This window comes from Myotis brandtii, unplaced genomic scaffold (genome assembly GCF_000412655.1).
Source record: "Myotis brandtii unplaced genomic scaffold, ASM41265v1 scaffold8, whole genome shotgun sequence".
NCBI lineage: Eukaryota > Metazoa > Chordata > Mammalia > Chiroptera > Vespertilionidae > Myotis > Myotis brandtii.
The window spans coordinates 1,612,525-1,629,245 of NW_005371219.1; the positions used below are offsets into that span (position 1 = coordinate 1,612,525).

A 16,721-nucleotide genomic window follows, 5' to 3' on the forward strand; every position below is an offset into this window, starting at 1 on the left:
GTAACAAAGAAACAATTTCCGGAGGATGAGGCCCAGAAATCAGGATTTTAAAAAGATTCCCAGGTGATTCTAATGTGCAGCCAAGGTTGAGAACCACTGCCTTAATCAATAAAGAAAAAAATTTAAAATAAAAGAAAAACCAAAAACAAAACAAAAACAAAAAAGAATAAGTTCAACACGCAGGGGTGGGATTGAGTGCAGTGGGCATTCACGGAGACCCGGTTGGTTGCTACCGTTGTGAGGATGCCATGAGTTTATAGTGAGCATCTGGCACAATGCTGACTCTACAGAAGCCCTCAATGAGTGGGCGTGGGTGCCTCCTTGCTGTTTTGCTCTAACTCTGAGCCAAGGGCACCACTGTGCCACCTCCATCGTGGAGAACAGTGCTTCTCTGTTAATGGCTTTCCGAGTCACTGACAGTTGGGGAAAGCTTTTCCCTGTCACCAGAAACCTTTCAAATGGCCTCTGAAGTTGGGAGGCAGATTCGTATCTACATGCACTAGACCCTAAATCCCGTGAGGAATTTTTCTCTCTCTGGTCTCAGTGCCTAGTATTATGGGTGGCATAGAGGAAGCCCTCCATAATTGTTGCCACATAGAGTACCCCACGGTTAAGAGCACACACTCTGGAGCCAGGCTGCTTGGCTGTGTATTCTGCTTCTTCCACTTGTTAGCTCTGTGATGTTGGGCACGTTACTTAACCTCTCTGCGCTTAAATACCTTCATCTGTGAATGGGGATGGAAATAGTTTCTACTTCCTGGGGTTACCATGAGGATTAATGAATTATTACATACTAGAGGCCCGGTGCATGAAATCTGTGCACGTGGGGGGGGGGTCTCTTAGCCCGACCTGCACCCTTTCCAATCCAGGAGCCCTCAGGGGATGTCCTACTGATGGCTTGGGCCCGCTCCCCATGGTTCTCTGCTCTCTGTGGGGCCTGCCTGCTCCACACCACTGCGATGGGCAAGCAGGCCCTGCTGGGTGCTGCCTGCGGGCCGCGCTTGCCTGCTCGCGGGTTGCTGTGGTGATGCCTGCTGGGCTCACGTTGCCAGGGTGACACAGCCAGCGTCCTGCCCTGGTCACTATGGGCACTGCCATCTTTGTCATGGAGTGACGGTTAATTTGCATATTACTCTTTTATTAGCTAGGATAAATTGCTCAGAAGAGTGCCTACCACCTTGGAATGCTATGCATTTGATATTATTGTTTTTACAATAATGATAACTATGCTGATGATGCCCCACCCCCAGCACTAACCTTAGAAATACCCTACCACATGAGAACATGCTTTCTGCCACACCTCCTGGTGCCTATGGACCCTCTAAGACACTTATATGGTGGTATGCTCGCCCTTCCTATATCCATTATCATGTAGATTGTGATGCCAGCTCCCAGGTGGGATACTTTCTACCTGATTGCAGTTTGTTTTTTTTGTTTTGGGGGCGGTTTTTGTGCATGAAAAATCGATACCAAAGAAGCTGCCAAGTTCCTCTGCTCTAGTTTTCAAAAGGCAAAGTCAAATTTCTTCTTGCTGTTTTGGAAACATCATCTGAAAATGTTTAGAACTGTTGACATTTGCACTATATTTAAGAAAATAACAACATATTCTAAATTATTGGTTAAATTATATTTACTCGTGGCACTGTCTAATCCTAATGGGTTTTAGCATCAAATTAGCCTATTCAAGAATAAGTAAGGCACAAAAAACCTATTCTTTCTACAAATCAATAAATAATTCACTTGATTACTGGATTTGGCAGGAAAATAATTATGTCATGAAATTGACACGACAAAAAAATCATTCTGCCAATAAAAACAAGTAAGAATATGCCAATACTAAGCCGCAGAAAGAACAAATATGCCAGGAAGTAGTTTCTGCACAAAATGAAAAGCCAAAACTCTGCCAGGGACCTCAGCACGAACAGGAGCTATTCTCTCTCGCAAGTTCTCCCCATCGCCACCGAATGATGTTATCTCCACCTGTGCGGCAATTCTTCCTGCCCAGGGTTTTCACAAGCAGCGTGAAACCGGCGTCTAACATCTCCTTAGTAAGCTGTGTGGACTAGATTCATTTATCATGCGGATAGGACCACCCACTAATGCTTGGACTATACCCAACCTGATGTTGTCCTCCTAATGCTGAGGGAACAACAACTCTGTCCTCAAAAAGATGATCATTGTTGCTAATTTTGGTTAGTCAATTCATAAAAAAAATTTTAAAAATCCCTTTTTTCTTTTGTTTCCTGGACTCTACAATGAGAATTTTTAAAGAAGGAGGGTCAAAGGTCAGAGAGAGAACTGTAGGAAGAGGTCCTTGCTCAGACAGAGCTGGAGGAGTAGGGACTGTGTATCCAGTGAGAGCTGCTCAGACTGCAAGCTTTGCCTTCCACACTCTGAGCTACCATGAGCAAATTCACTTCCACTCCCTCAATTTCCTCAACAGCAAAAGGAAAGTCAGTAGTCCCCTGTTATCTGCGGTCATGTTTTCAGCAGTTTCAGGTACCTACAGTAAACCACGGTCTGGAAATATTAAATAGAACATTCCAGATATAAGCAATTCATAAGTTTTAGATTTCACACCATTCTGAGTAGCATGATGACATCTTGTGCTGTCCTGCTCTTTTCTGTCCGAGACATGAACCATGTCTTTGTCCAGTGTATCCAAGCTGCATACGCTACCTGCCTGTTAGTCACTTAGTAGCCCTTGTGGTTATCAGATCCACTGTGGTGGTATCCCAGTTAAAGTAATCCTTACTTTATTTAATAATATCACATTTATATAATTTTTATTACAGTATATCCTCATAATTGTTCTATTTTTATTAGCTAATCTCTTATTGTTATGATTTATAAAGTAAACTCTATCATAGGTACATGCATATAGGAAAAAAACAGAGAATATATCTAGTTTGGTAATATCAATGGCTTCAGGCATCCACTGGGGGACGGGATGTATCCCCTGTGGATAAGTGGGGATTAGTGTTTTAAAACCTATCTCACGGTGGTTATCAGAATTTAACAAATTATATAAGCACCTAGCTCAGAGTATAAACACAATGAACAAATTCTATTAGTAAAATTATGTTAAAAATGTATTTTTTTCTTGGCCTTTGGCATGGAGCAGAGATGCCATTGCTCCCTTGTGTAAGAGGATTAAAGCCAAGCTAGAGTAGCCCTTGGAAGTTGCATTGAAATGGTCTGGAGTCTGGAGATGATCAGGACACTATGACCCTAAGCTTACAGGGAGGTACGGTCTCTGGACCTCAGAGTCTCCAGACTAGGGGGAAGACTGTTACACAGAATGCAGTTAGGAGGGCCCAGAAGTCCTGTCTTCATTACAATCTTCTCTCACCCCAATCACCAAACGGTTGCAGGAGGAGGAAACTATTGCACTAATACCGTGGCTGTGAAGGCTTCAGGGGAGGCTCACAAAAGGCTCTTCTTCCTTCCAACTTCCTGACAGCTCTCAAGCCATCACCATGATGTTTGCAAACCTATTTATGATTCTATTAAACATATAGAATGTTAAAAGCCTAGAGCAAGCATATGCTTCCAATGTGAACACTAGATGCATATTCATATACTTACATGAGAGTAACTTTTCTTATTATTTACTTTGTAGATTCTTATTTTATCCATGCCCACCCTAAACTGATGCATCAAATTAATAATTCACAAGCAGTGTGGTGGGGAAAAATGTTATCTTACATGCATCCCAAGTTCAGAAACTAAAAGAGAAACGTGTAGAAGCACAGCTCTCTAGCTGAAACATGAGTCACACTCACAACACCTTCTTCAGATGACAGAGCACAATATGGGCTCAGTTCTCTACCCGTCCCCTCCTCCCCAATACTACCCAGGAGGACCTAGCTTCAGACTGCCTCAGGCAGAGAGCAAAAGACAAGAGAAAAGATTGTTTTTCTCTCTTTTACTTTCTCTCTTGGTTAAGGTCCAAGGAAAAGTGAGCTTCCAATGACAGGCAGTGAATGAGACTACAGAGAGCTTTTATTTCAACTCTTTTTGTTGAATAAAACTTCTACCAGAAAATGTCCTGGCAATGTATCTACACCTAAGAGATTGGCAGATCTATCTCCATTCATGGCCAGACACCCACCTGGCCCCTCCCCAGCCCTTCCAGTCCCTTAATGAGTGCCCAGGAAACACATAGGAAAGGACAGGGAGATGCCACAAAATTGACTCAACAATATTTTTTTCAATCAATTCTTATGCAAAGTCCATCAAGAAACATGCACTAGACAACACCAACCCTCATCTTCAATGCATTATCATGAGGTATGTTTGGTACCAAATAATTCAGCATGTTGTAATCTTGGTTCTATGTTTCAGTGTAGTGGTTAACAGTATATGGTCTGAGCAAAGGCAAGAAAATGGAAAATAAGTAAATTGCTCTTCATCAAAATTAAAAATTTTGTGTACCAAGGACTCTATTAACACAGTGAAGAGCAACCCACAGAATGGGAGAAAATATTTGTAAACCAATATCTGATAAGGAATTAATATCCAGAATATATAAAGAACTTCTGCAACTCAACAACAACAAAACAATCCTGTTTAAAAATAGACAAAGGGCCCTAACCGGTTTGGCTCAGGGGATAGAGCATCAGCCTGCAGACTGAAAGGTCCCAGGTTCGATTCCGGTCAAGGGCATGTACCTTGGTTGCGGGCACATCCCCAGTAGGAGGTGTGCAGGAGGCAGCTGATCAATGTTTCTCTCTCATTGATTTTTCTACCTATCTACCCTTATCCCTTCCTCTCTGTAAAAAAATTAATAAAATATATTTTTTTAAAAATAGACAAAGGACTTGAATAGAAATTTTTCCAAAAAAAAAAAATCTACAAGTGGCCAGTAAGCACATGAAAAGGTGTTCAACATCACTAATCCTTAGGGGAATGCAAATTCAAACCACAATGAGATACCATTAGGATGGCTATTAGAAAAAAAATGTTGGCAAGAATATGGAAAAATTGTAATCCTTGTGCATTGTTGGTAGAAATGTAAAATGGTGCCACCACTATGGAAAACAGTATAACAGTTACCCCAAAAATTAAACCTAGAATTACCATAGGTATAGCAATTTCACTTTTGGCATACACCCAAAAGAACTGAAAGCAGGGACTCAAACAAATATCTGAACACCCATGTTCATAGCAGTATTATTCACAATAGTCAAAAGATAGACACAACCCAAGGATACATTGATGGATGACTGGATAAACAAAAAGTGGTATATACATACAATGGAATAATATTCAACCTTAAAAAGGAAGGAAATTCTGATATATGCTCTCACATGGATAACACTTGAAGACATTTTGCTAAGTGAAATAAGCCAGACACAAAAGGATGCTATGTGATTCCACTAATATTAGGTACCTATAATAGCCAAACTCATAGAAACAAAAAAGTAGAATGATGATTGCTGGGGCCTAAGGGTGAGAGAAATGCAGGGTTATTGTTTAATGGACAGTTTGGGAGTTTAGTTTGGAGACATGAAGATGTTCTGAAGATGGGTGGTGGTGATGGCATAATACTGTGAATGTACTTAGTGTCAATGAACTGTACACTTAAACATAGTTAAAATGTAAATTTTATAATATGTACTTTTTACCAAAATATATGAATTTTTAAAAAGAGCTTAAAATTTAGAGTCAAGGGTCTATAGCTGGCACCCTAGATAGTCCACACACTAACTGAGACACAAGTAATTTAGCCTTTCTATGACTGTTTTCGCATCTGTGAAATGGGGTGACCAAAGTGCCAACTCATATAAGGTTGTTGTGAAGTTTATGGTAGATGATAAAAAGAAAACCCTGTCAAATGATGAGTGCACAAAATGTGTGAGCTATTATTATTGCTTCTTTGATATATATCCTAAAAACTCAATGCTATGGACAAATATTTCTTCCTTTGTTGCATCCTCCATTGAGTGTGTTCTATATGTTACTAAATACTTACTGACCAATTTATGTATTCATACAAAAGGATGAATCTATTGACTCACTATCCATGGTTGTTTTTCAGCACAGAATATAAATTAATATTGATCCATTCATATTCTTGAATAAGCCTCTTTGAACCAAAGGTATGCATTTATAGACAGTTGGCTAATGCTGAGGTATTATCTTGAAAAAATAGATAATTCACATTGCTATGGTCCAAGGCCAAGGCAATCATGAGGTCGTCCTCTTGCTGTTGTTATTCTAACCAACCTATAGAACTAGCCACAGAGAACAAAACCATATAATTGGGACACCACCATCTAAAGAAAGATTTGAAGTTAAATGGATTGTAAAAGTCCTGAGCCCCAGAAGCTGGTATCTTCTTCGATCTTTTTACATCACTGACAAGAAATTAAAGTATGAAGGACATCAAAACCACCATTGATAATTGCTGGCCCAGATGAGATTGGGGACCTTATTATATTTAAAGGTAAGTGTATTTGAGGATGCTATTGTTTTTGAGTTAACAGCATGAGATACAGGACATTTGCTAATTCTCTCCGTTGTCAACAAAACTATCTTAAAATAAAAGCTTCTACCCAAAAATGCTGCAATAAAATATTAACATTCCTTCTCAGAAATAACAGTGATTGCTGAAATGCACAAAATTCTCACAAGCTTTTGCTAAGATGGATTTTTTTAAAACCTTGGCTGATGCTGGCTTCTCAAATCATCTTCTGTCGGAGTGAGAACAAATTCATTTAATGGTTTATTTCTCCAACAGTGTGAGGGACTATTTCCCCTAGATATCTTTTTTTTTAAGCCCAAACCCTAAAGCTTCATAATCCCATTAAATCAGTGCACAGCTGGGCAATTCTTTCTTTTTTCACATTATAGTGGTCCCCAGGGAATTTATGTAAATCTATGGAAATTCATTTTAAAGTCAGTACTCTGGAAGGGAGGATGCATCCTCATTAAGTAAACGATTATATCTACAGCAAGCTAAAAAACAACATGCTGGAGAGCTAAATTAAACTTTCCATCAGGAAAACTAAACCATTCACTTCCATATATAGGCTTTACCTAAATGCTACCAAAATTATAAGACAACAAAATTTGATGAAGTCCAAATAGTTACATATATCAAGGAAAGCATAGCTGAGTCACTGCTGCTGGACACAGTCTCCTTTCTAATACCACCACCTAATTCCACTTTGGGCAATGCTACCAGAAGGGGTTCAGCCTTATAATTCATGGGCTCTTAGAAAAGACTTCTCATACAAGGGTGAAAAGAAATGAACTTAGTCCTTCAAAGAACATCCAAGTCAACCTCAAGAAACCGTAATAAGACCAGAGAGTCTGAAACTCAAAGGCCAGAATATTGGATGCTGGAAAGAAGACAGGCTTTACAGTTAGACCTACCTGCCTCCCAATCCTACCTCCTTCACTGATTAGCTGAGTAAATCACCTTGACTTCACAGCCTGTTTCTCGTCTGTAAATTGGGGATAATAATTCTTAGTAATGTTATAAATTTTTAAAGTAATAAACTATATAGAGCACTGAACCCAATATCTATAACATGGTTGACACCCAAATGCCTTCACCTGGACCAATGTATGAATTGGGCAACATCTACGCTATAGAAATGAGGAGAGTTAACTGGAAGGGAAAGGAAAGAATTCCTCCACTTTGGAGTCCTCAGACAACTATAGTGCCTTCCCATTTTACTAGATCTGCTTACCTTTCCTACTGCTGGGAAAGTAATGATAAGGCTATCCATGGGAATACCGACTCAATCTTACCACATTGCTTTCTTCTTAAGCCATATCAACATTTACTCTTTTTGGTAGACCTTCTCTTCTCTGAAAACTCTATACTCTATACAAGTTATAGCGTGGTTTTAAAGTCAACATCAAAAGTAAAAATCTTATCAAATTTACTATTGAAAAATCCCATAGGAAGGTATAGCATTGGAGCAGTCTCTCAGAAAGTCCAACTCAGTATATGTTCCATCCATTATTGGGACAGAATGCTGGTTCTTCAGCTGAGTCTGAGTGAACCAACTGCCTTGAGTTTGAGATCCAGGTTATCTAAAAAAAATCACACATATATATTCTGATACTTGATTTGTATTCCTATTGAGACCAACTCAGAAAAGGGCAGATTCCCATCTCCATGCACACATTGAATGGAATAACTGATGGAATAGCCTGCATATTTGTTTATTTACTTTATACATTTGTTTATTTTGCAAAGCAATATGATTGTGTTTGCATATGTTAACCATGCTTTAATTAAAAGTAATCATGGTACCATGCCACATTTTGTTTTGTTACTAAAATGAGGCTGCAATCAATGGTGAACCCACAAGCCAGGCCACGTATGAAGGCTAATAACTCTACCCTTCTAGGGAAAAATATCAGAGACACATTCACATTTTAAGGAATTAAGACAAAGCTTTGGTCAGGATGCAAAATCAAGTCACTGTCTTGGTTAGTCTAGCCCAGGAGTCATATCTCTCCTTGTCCTTTGTCAAGCTCTCTTTCTCTGGCTCTCAGAGTCTGGGTTCTGTCTGTTCCATTTACAACATCTCTTCAAATGGATTTTATTTATCTTAGAAAAAAGAATTCAGATCAAGAAAGCATTCCCTGGTTGCAGCTTCTGATTTTGATCCACCAACCTTAAATACCTAATCTCTCTAATCCACCTCTAAATCTATATTTTGTTTTCCTGCCACCCTATTCCACCCAACTCTTCACCTACTCTCCCACTTACTTTTTACATAGAAAGAAAATAAAAAATTTTTTCAAGTACAAGCAAAAGTTTATTTAGAAAGTCACAGAGGTAGAAGAAGTGAGCCCTGGAGGAAGTGAGCCAGCTGGACTGCGTGGGCTCAAGAAACAAATTACAGAGGCAAAAGAAGGGCCCTTGGAGCTTAGAGAAAGAAAACAAGGAGACAGGCCTAAAGAAAGAACTATATTAACTTTATTTTAAGAATGTATGTTAAGAATTCTGGCACACTATGTCTAAAATAAGCCTAGATGCAGCCTGGCCGTGTGGCACTCAGTGGTTGAGCTTCGTCCCATGAACTAGGAGGTCACAGTTCAATTCCTAGTCATACCACATGCCCAGGTTGCGAGCTCAATTCCCAGTAGGGAGCATGCAGGAGACAGCTGATCATTGATGTTTTCATCTCTCTCTCTCCCTCTCCCTTCCTCTCTGAAATTAATTAAAAATATATATATTAAAATAAACCTCAATGAATTGTGCTATAAAATGAAAAAAATATTTTCTATAACAGGAAAAATAATGTTTTTAAATGCTTACATTTTCATTTCTATTTTTAATATGAAATATCTAACTTGTAAATATGTCATTTTAATAAGATAAGAATGCAGAGATAAAATCACCCTAAAGGTTTGTTGTAAATATCTTGTAATACAGAAATAGACCTGGCATTATTATTAAAATGTTAACTTTAAGTATTAAAGTCACATTTAATCTTCCACAGAGATTCTCCTCCTCCTCCAAATATTGTTCATCTCTGTCTCCTCTGTGTTACTCTTGCACATGTTAACATGTGATATCATATATATATAACATGTGATAACATGTGAAATCTGTATACAGATTTATACACATCTATTTCCTCCATTTGATGGTAAAGCTTCTTGCTTAGACTTATACTGCCAGTGGGGATATAGGTTCAGTTCCTTGCAGATAGTAGAGGCTCAATAAATGTCTTGAGGCTTTATTTGATTTATTCTGTTTAAAACTTTGGGACTGATGAGACCATCTTTGCTTCCTCCTTCTCTGGTCAGTCTCTCATGACCTTAACTAGTTTGTCCATCATTGCTTTCTATATCCATGCCTCTTGTATACCAATTCATAGTCTCTCAGCCTCATGTGTGTTTTGTTTCAACAGCTGCTGCAATAACCAGGTCTTCATGGGTTTGGAATGATTTCATTCAGGTAGAACTTGACAATGCCTTACTTTAATACCGTGTCTCTCACTAACCCAGGACTTGCCCTTGCTGGTATTAAGGTGTGAGTGGTCTTGCTTAGTGCCCACAAAAGCACAGTCTGGGATTTCCGGAGAGTTAAGTCTGTAGAGCAAACCTTTAAACAATGGCTTACAAGAAAAGTAAATACTTCTCCTTCTGAGTTGCAGTTAATGTGCCCTTTCATAGGACAGTCCCACGACATGACGTCATCTGCATTTGTGCTAACTCCTTCAGCAACACATCCTCTGATCAGCAATTGCTCCTTCCCTACCTCAGTTCCTTTCACATTCACTCTTGCCTCCCTTAATAAAAATAGTAGCATCCATTCTTACATCAGACTTTGTTTTCTGGGGTACTCAGGCTACAATACCTTCCTACAGCACAGCCCCTGATGAAGGGACTTGGCCATGTCTGCACCAGATAACCCTCCCACTTTTCACGGAGGATATTGAAAGGCTCCCAACCCGCTGACGAAGGCAGTAAACAAGAATCTAGACCTGGTTTGGAAATATGAGCTGCACAAATTGAATGCCTCTCTAGGGAAATGGGAAATAGAAAAACAAGATGTGAAGCTAGTTAGCAGCAGATTATGACATAAAGAGAGAAGGTGCTAAGACAGCCATGATGGTCTAATTGCTCAGTTCAGTAGGGGAAGGAGGAGTAACTGTTCATTAATATGTCAGTGCAACCCAGCACCTGGTATAGTGCTTATCATATTTGTAGGAGCTTACTATAGTTTAGGCTAAGTAAAAAATGACACTTTTCTCTCATTTTCTTCCTTGATTTGTCACTCCTCTGCACCCAGTCATTCCTCGGCAATCAAAGACAAGAATCTTCTATCACTTCCTCAATCATATCAATACTAGAATTTTCCACTCAACTCCACTTAGTTAATAATAAACCATACCTTAAACCTCACCATCTCTCTTAACTGCTTCACTTTTAGAAGCCTCTCTGAAATGTCTCTCCCTGATCACTATATCTCCTATTCGATAGGCAGCAATTTTCAACCTTTTTCATCTCATGGTGCACATAAACTAAAATTCTGCAGCACACCCAAAATTATATATTTTGCCAATCTGACCAAAAATAGGTATTATTTTGATTGATTTGCCAAAACAAAAACAAAAAAACACCCACACAATAATTACCTACCCTTTTTGCTCCAAAGTGACTTTTAAAAAAATCAGGTGCCTATACTTGTACATAAGGATTTCTGGTACCAAGAATTAACAAAACAGACTCCACCTTATTATGCAATGTGACCAATCACATGCAACTCTATTATATGACCTACACATTTATGGTTAAAGACAGGGCATTCATGTCAGAGGGCTGTTGTTGTGTTGGCTGTTGTCATTTTTCAATTTGACAATCTAAGCGAAAAGAGGTCAGTGCCTCTGACTAAATAGTCAGGTATTGCATGTTTTAAAATTTCTTGTGGCACACCAGTTGAAAAATGCTGTTCTATCTTCTTGCCAACCCTCTCACTTCTGGTATGCTCTTTTCCCTCATTTCCTTTCTGTACTTCCTTGTCTCTACCCAGCCAGCATCCCATGGTTAATTATTATAATAAATACTTCTATTTCTATGTTTATCTAATCCTTTCATAATATATGTACAGGCATAAATGTACCAGTTACATTAACAGACCACATTGCTTGTTTCCCCCATTCCTATTCTTTATCTAACCAGCTATATTCTCTCCCAAGAATACAGCTGGAAAACGTCATGTCTAACTTTAATTGGGCCCTCCACACAAATAAAATTATAACAGTTTATCTCTTATATCCCATGATCAATCTCTCCTTCTGTAGCCTATATCCCAGTAAGTGGCAAGACCTCAAGTCTTTTTCTCCTTTTATTATGTTTCTCTAAGAGTCCACAAATGAAGAATTGGTTCACATATGATTGTTTCCCTTGTCTGATTCTATTGTCAATTCATGGCCATTGCGCATCATCACTTGACCAGTCTATTTTTTTTCTTGACCTGCTTCTCTCACAAGTCTATTTCTTACATATTCTTAGACAAGTATGGACCTAATAGTGGAAAGGATTCAAGTTCTACAGCATGCCAGTAGACTATATAGAGAATATATATATATATATATATAATCTATGTGTATATGTGTGTTTGTATATATGTAAATAGATGTATATATATGTAAATACATATATATACACACATTATATTCTCTAGCCACAATGCAATTAAATCAGAAATTATTATTTAAGGAGATGAACTTTTAACATCTTCTTATGAAACATTTTTAACACATACAAGGGTAAATGAGGTAGTATAAGGACTGCTTCAGGTATCTTCAATAATTATTTAACCCATAGTCAATCTTATCACCTATACACCCACTTCCATCTGAATTTTCCAGAAGCAAATTTATCTATAAATATTTGCCACTAACTCTATTAAAGGGCTCTTTTAATATAATCATAATATCTATACTAATAAAAGGATAATATGCTAATTAGACAGGACATCTTTCTGGACAAAGCCATGGTGGCGGGGCCGAGGCAGAGGCAGTTAGGGGTGATCAGGCCGGCAGGGGAGAGCAGTTACGGGGATTAGGCCAGCAGGCAGGTGAGTGGTTAGGAGCCAGCGGTCCTGGATTGCAAGAGGGATGTCCCGGATTGGAGAGGGTACAGGCTGGGCTAAGGGACCCCCACCCCTGTGCACGAATTTCATTCACCAGGCCTCTAGTTATTCTATATTTTTAAAAATATATAAAATTTCCTCAAATATCCAGTGTTCAAATTTTTTTCTGATTAACTCATATGTTTTCTTAAATTTGTTCAAGTCAGGATCCAATAAGATTCATATATTGATATGCATTTGATGGATTATGACTTTTAAGTTCCAAGTAGGTACATTATTAAGGCCCAATATAACTGAAACTTTAAAAACCACACTTCCATATAAGTCCTAGGTCACAAAAAAATGATAATGAAACAGTGAAAATAATTATAACTGAGCAAAGTGAAAATATAAAAATAGCTAAAACTTTGAAATGCAATGAAAGCAATCATTTAAGAAAAAATTTACTTTTACATTTCAGTGCTTAGATTAGAAACAGAAATGGTGAAAAATAATGATTTAAACATCCAACTTAAAAATTGGGGGTTAAAGGTTTGTGGGGGCATGGTGGAATATAAACAAAAGAAAGAGGAGGAAGAAATAAAGAGATAGATTATTGAAATAGAAAACTAAAATATAACACAGAATTAATGTGTTGGAATGAAATAGCCCCAATTTTTGACACCATTCTCATTCATAGGAAGGGTCTCTTTCCTCTCCTCTTTAATCTTTGCTCTGTGACTGCTCCAACCAAGAGTATGGAAGAAGTGATGCTCTGCCAGTTCTTGTCTAGCCTTTAAGAGGCATTGCAATTTCTACTTCCTGTTGCTTGGAACGTTGTTAGTGTTCTGGCCAATAATGTTAGCAGTCTTAACACTGTTGGAGAGGTCCTGTGCTAAATGAATAGAGATAGAAGCCTCTCTAAGCTTAGCCCTGTAGTTTTCCTAGCCAAAGCATCAGGCATGTGAGTGAAGCGACCTTGGACCCTCCAGACCAGACCAACTGCCAACTGAACACCAGCACATAAACCCAGTCATAACCGCATGGAGCAAAAGAACGACCCAGGCAAACGACCTGAATTCCTGACCCACAAAATCATAAGATAATGAAACAGTAGTTTTTTTTAAAACCAATATGTTTTGAGAGTAGTTTATTACTCAGTAAAAGATAATGAGATGAACATAGCAAATAAGCAATAAACAAAGCAATGAACAAAAGCAATAAACAAAGTTAAAAGTTATTTCTTTGAAAAGACTAATAAAATTTCTCTATAATTTCTAGTGGTATTTGCCAAGGGGGGAAGGGAATAAAACTAAGAGCAAGCATATTAAAAGGAAAAGGATTATATATCAGAGAGGGGAGTCTGGATTAAAGCCATTAGGCAGGAACAGGACAATGTGATGTACTAGAAAGTACTTGGTTGAGTTATGAATTCATCCATCAGTTAACTTTGAGGAACTTATTTAAATCAATCAGACCTCAGTTTTATTAAAAAGAAAACACCTAAAGATCCTTCTATAGGTATGATCCCTGGATGTGACTTTTCAGTGTATGTTTAGTCTCTGCTATTAAGAGGGGGTATAGGTAAGAAATGGTGGTATTTAGGGCAAGAAACAAAGCATTCAGAAGGTGACCAATCTTGCTTGCTCTCTTTGCTTAAGCTGGAAAAAAAAAAGTGGAGACTAACCTGCTTTTTTTTTCCCTTTTACAAAATTTTACTATGTATATGCAGGACTTCTTCACATCAAGAAAGTTAGTAAAAATCTGTTGAATTCATATAAGCACACAAAAAGATTTTTCCCAGTTTAAAAAAAAGTATCATTTAGGTCAATAGGCATCATGCCTACTATGAAAGCACTAATTTTCATTCTCATGTATTCTATAAAACACTGTATACTGAATTCTGGTTTTTGAAAAATTCTGAGGCTTGTGCAAATGACTTGTGCTGCAATATGATGCGGAGCAAGTGTTGATCCCAAACATGGCCACAACTTCTACCTCATTCTACATTTTCAACAGTAACTTAAAATTTTCCTAAGACTTGTGTCTTTCTGAGGATTTTTTAAACATAGAATTTAGTTAATAAGTTTTGTGGCATGTTAAATTTTTGCTGATAGCTTGGAATGATTTTGAAGCATATGGATAGAGGGCGTGGAAAGTGCCACAGTTCTATCAAAATGTTCTAGTTTGTTACCTTAGATAAAATAAAAATCTCATGTTTTAACCTTAGTTTCTGGTGAAAAAAAGTTTATTAGTTTAATGCCTTTTAAAATTCTAAAATATTTGTACCTCAAATCTGAAATTTAGTGTATAATAAAAAAACTAAACCAATTGACATAAGGAACAGCTTATAGGCTACAATGAAAAGATTAGGCCATTCTAAAAAAAGAATATGATTGGGATTTTTAAAAATTTCATCTTATATTAGCAAACCCATTTCAGATATTTATTTTTCAATGAGAATGAATATTTTCATGGCAAAATTAAGAAACATTTATAATTTAATATACACATATAAACATGAGAAGCATCACATCCATTAATAAATTAATCTTTCACCTTACTCTGAACATTAAAAAATCTTTAAATAGATATAGCTATATAATATGATGTATTTATGTAAGAGTTCTCTTACAATTGAGATTAGGAATTAAATCTTTACACATTACTATTTCAGAAAATAACAATAAAAAAACACTAGCTAGATGCTTTCTTATTTTAAAGTGTCTTCTTCATCTTTGTGAGCTAGCTGGTAGGTATAAAGCATTTGTAATTCCTTTCCAAGTTATTTTTAGGGTGCTTTAGCTTTATTAGGATGTCCACCAAATGCTAAAACATTAAATATTGAGTTTTCTCTTCTATGTCTACTTATAGATAGATTCCTGGTTTCAAGACTCAGTGCACACATGTAAACACAATTACTAAAAACAAGGCAACAAGTGAGATGCAGGGATAAAATAAAAACTCAGGCAATCTGACTCACAATCCAGCATTCAACCCTCTATAACTTGCTGTTTTTCTTTGTCCTCTTTGCTGTGAACCAAGATACTTGTTCTTTAGCAGGGTGTTTCTGCTGCAAAGCCAGTTGCTACTGCATTATGCAATGAAGTCAGAAGCCTGAGCTTGTGACATCAATATAGGTTGCTATGGTAACTCCTTTCATAAGTATTACAGGTTCATTGAAGGCTCAAAAGAGGACTTTAGCAGAGTAGCAAGATAGCTGGCATTATTCAGCCTAAATTACAACAATAATTGCTGCAAAAAATCGTTCATATAAGCTATACTAAATATAGATTTTTTATGTGTTTGTGTCATTTTGGAAGTCATTTTTCTAATATATGTGGGTTTTTGTTAATGAAAACTCTCCAGTAAAAATAGCATTGCCACTGATTATATGTCACAGATCCACATGATCCAGGCCAAAGAGAGTCTCACTGTCACAGTTAATTATTCCACACATCGTGTCATTCCAGAAGTCAAGTAATGTTATGCATTCTATGTTATGAATAAACTCATAACAGTATGATTTTTCAATTCAGTTTTCCCATTACTGGAATTATAAAAAAGGTTGCACAGAAAATGTTGCACATATGAAAGAAGTTTTAGATGACTTTTCCCAGTAAATGTATCTATTTTTAACAAAATAATAGTAAAGGCCACCTTTTTATTGCACATGCTTATTCCCTAGAATAATCTCGCCAATGCCTCCATTTAAATGGTTAAATACCCTCCCTGTGTAGGAGATATTTAGATTTTTCACAATCAAATTTTTTAAATCTGAATTTAAAACAGATCTAAATAATTGCAAAGCTTTTCTTCCATATCCCCTTTTTTAAAATCCTACACTATGGCCAACATGAGAAACTTAGTTCAATTCTGTAGGCATTTGGGCTAGATATTGGAGTTACAATTTATTGGACATTGGGTAGAAGATGCATAAGGCATAGGCCTTTCCATGAAAAGCTCACATAGGTAATAGCAGGAACAATAACAAATAATAGTACTGAGTACTTGCCATGTGCCATACACCATGCCAGACACTTGACATCCATTACTTTTTTATATAATCCTCACAATAATGCACTAAGGGAGACAGATATTATTATCTCCATTTTATAGGTTAGAGAACTGAAGCTCAGAGGGTTAAAGTCACTTGCCTAAAGTC

General features: G+C 37.4%; 1 long non-coding RNA gene across 1 annotated transcript in view; it reads right to left on the reverse strand.

Annotated features, from left to right (window-relative positions):
* The window catches only part of LOC102263388, a 212,200-nt gene extending 196,559 nt beyond the window's left edge, over positions 1–15,641 (reverse strand). Inside the window, exon 1 of the long non-coding RNA XR_314557.2 lies at positions 15,540–15,641. This is a non-coding gene — a long non-coding RNA (uncharacterized LOC102263388). The remainder of the gene's footprint in view (positions 1–15,539) is intronic.
* Positions 15,642–16,721: the final 1,080 nt, after the last annotated feature.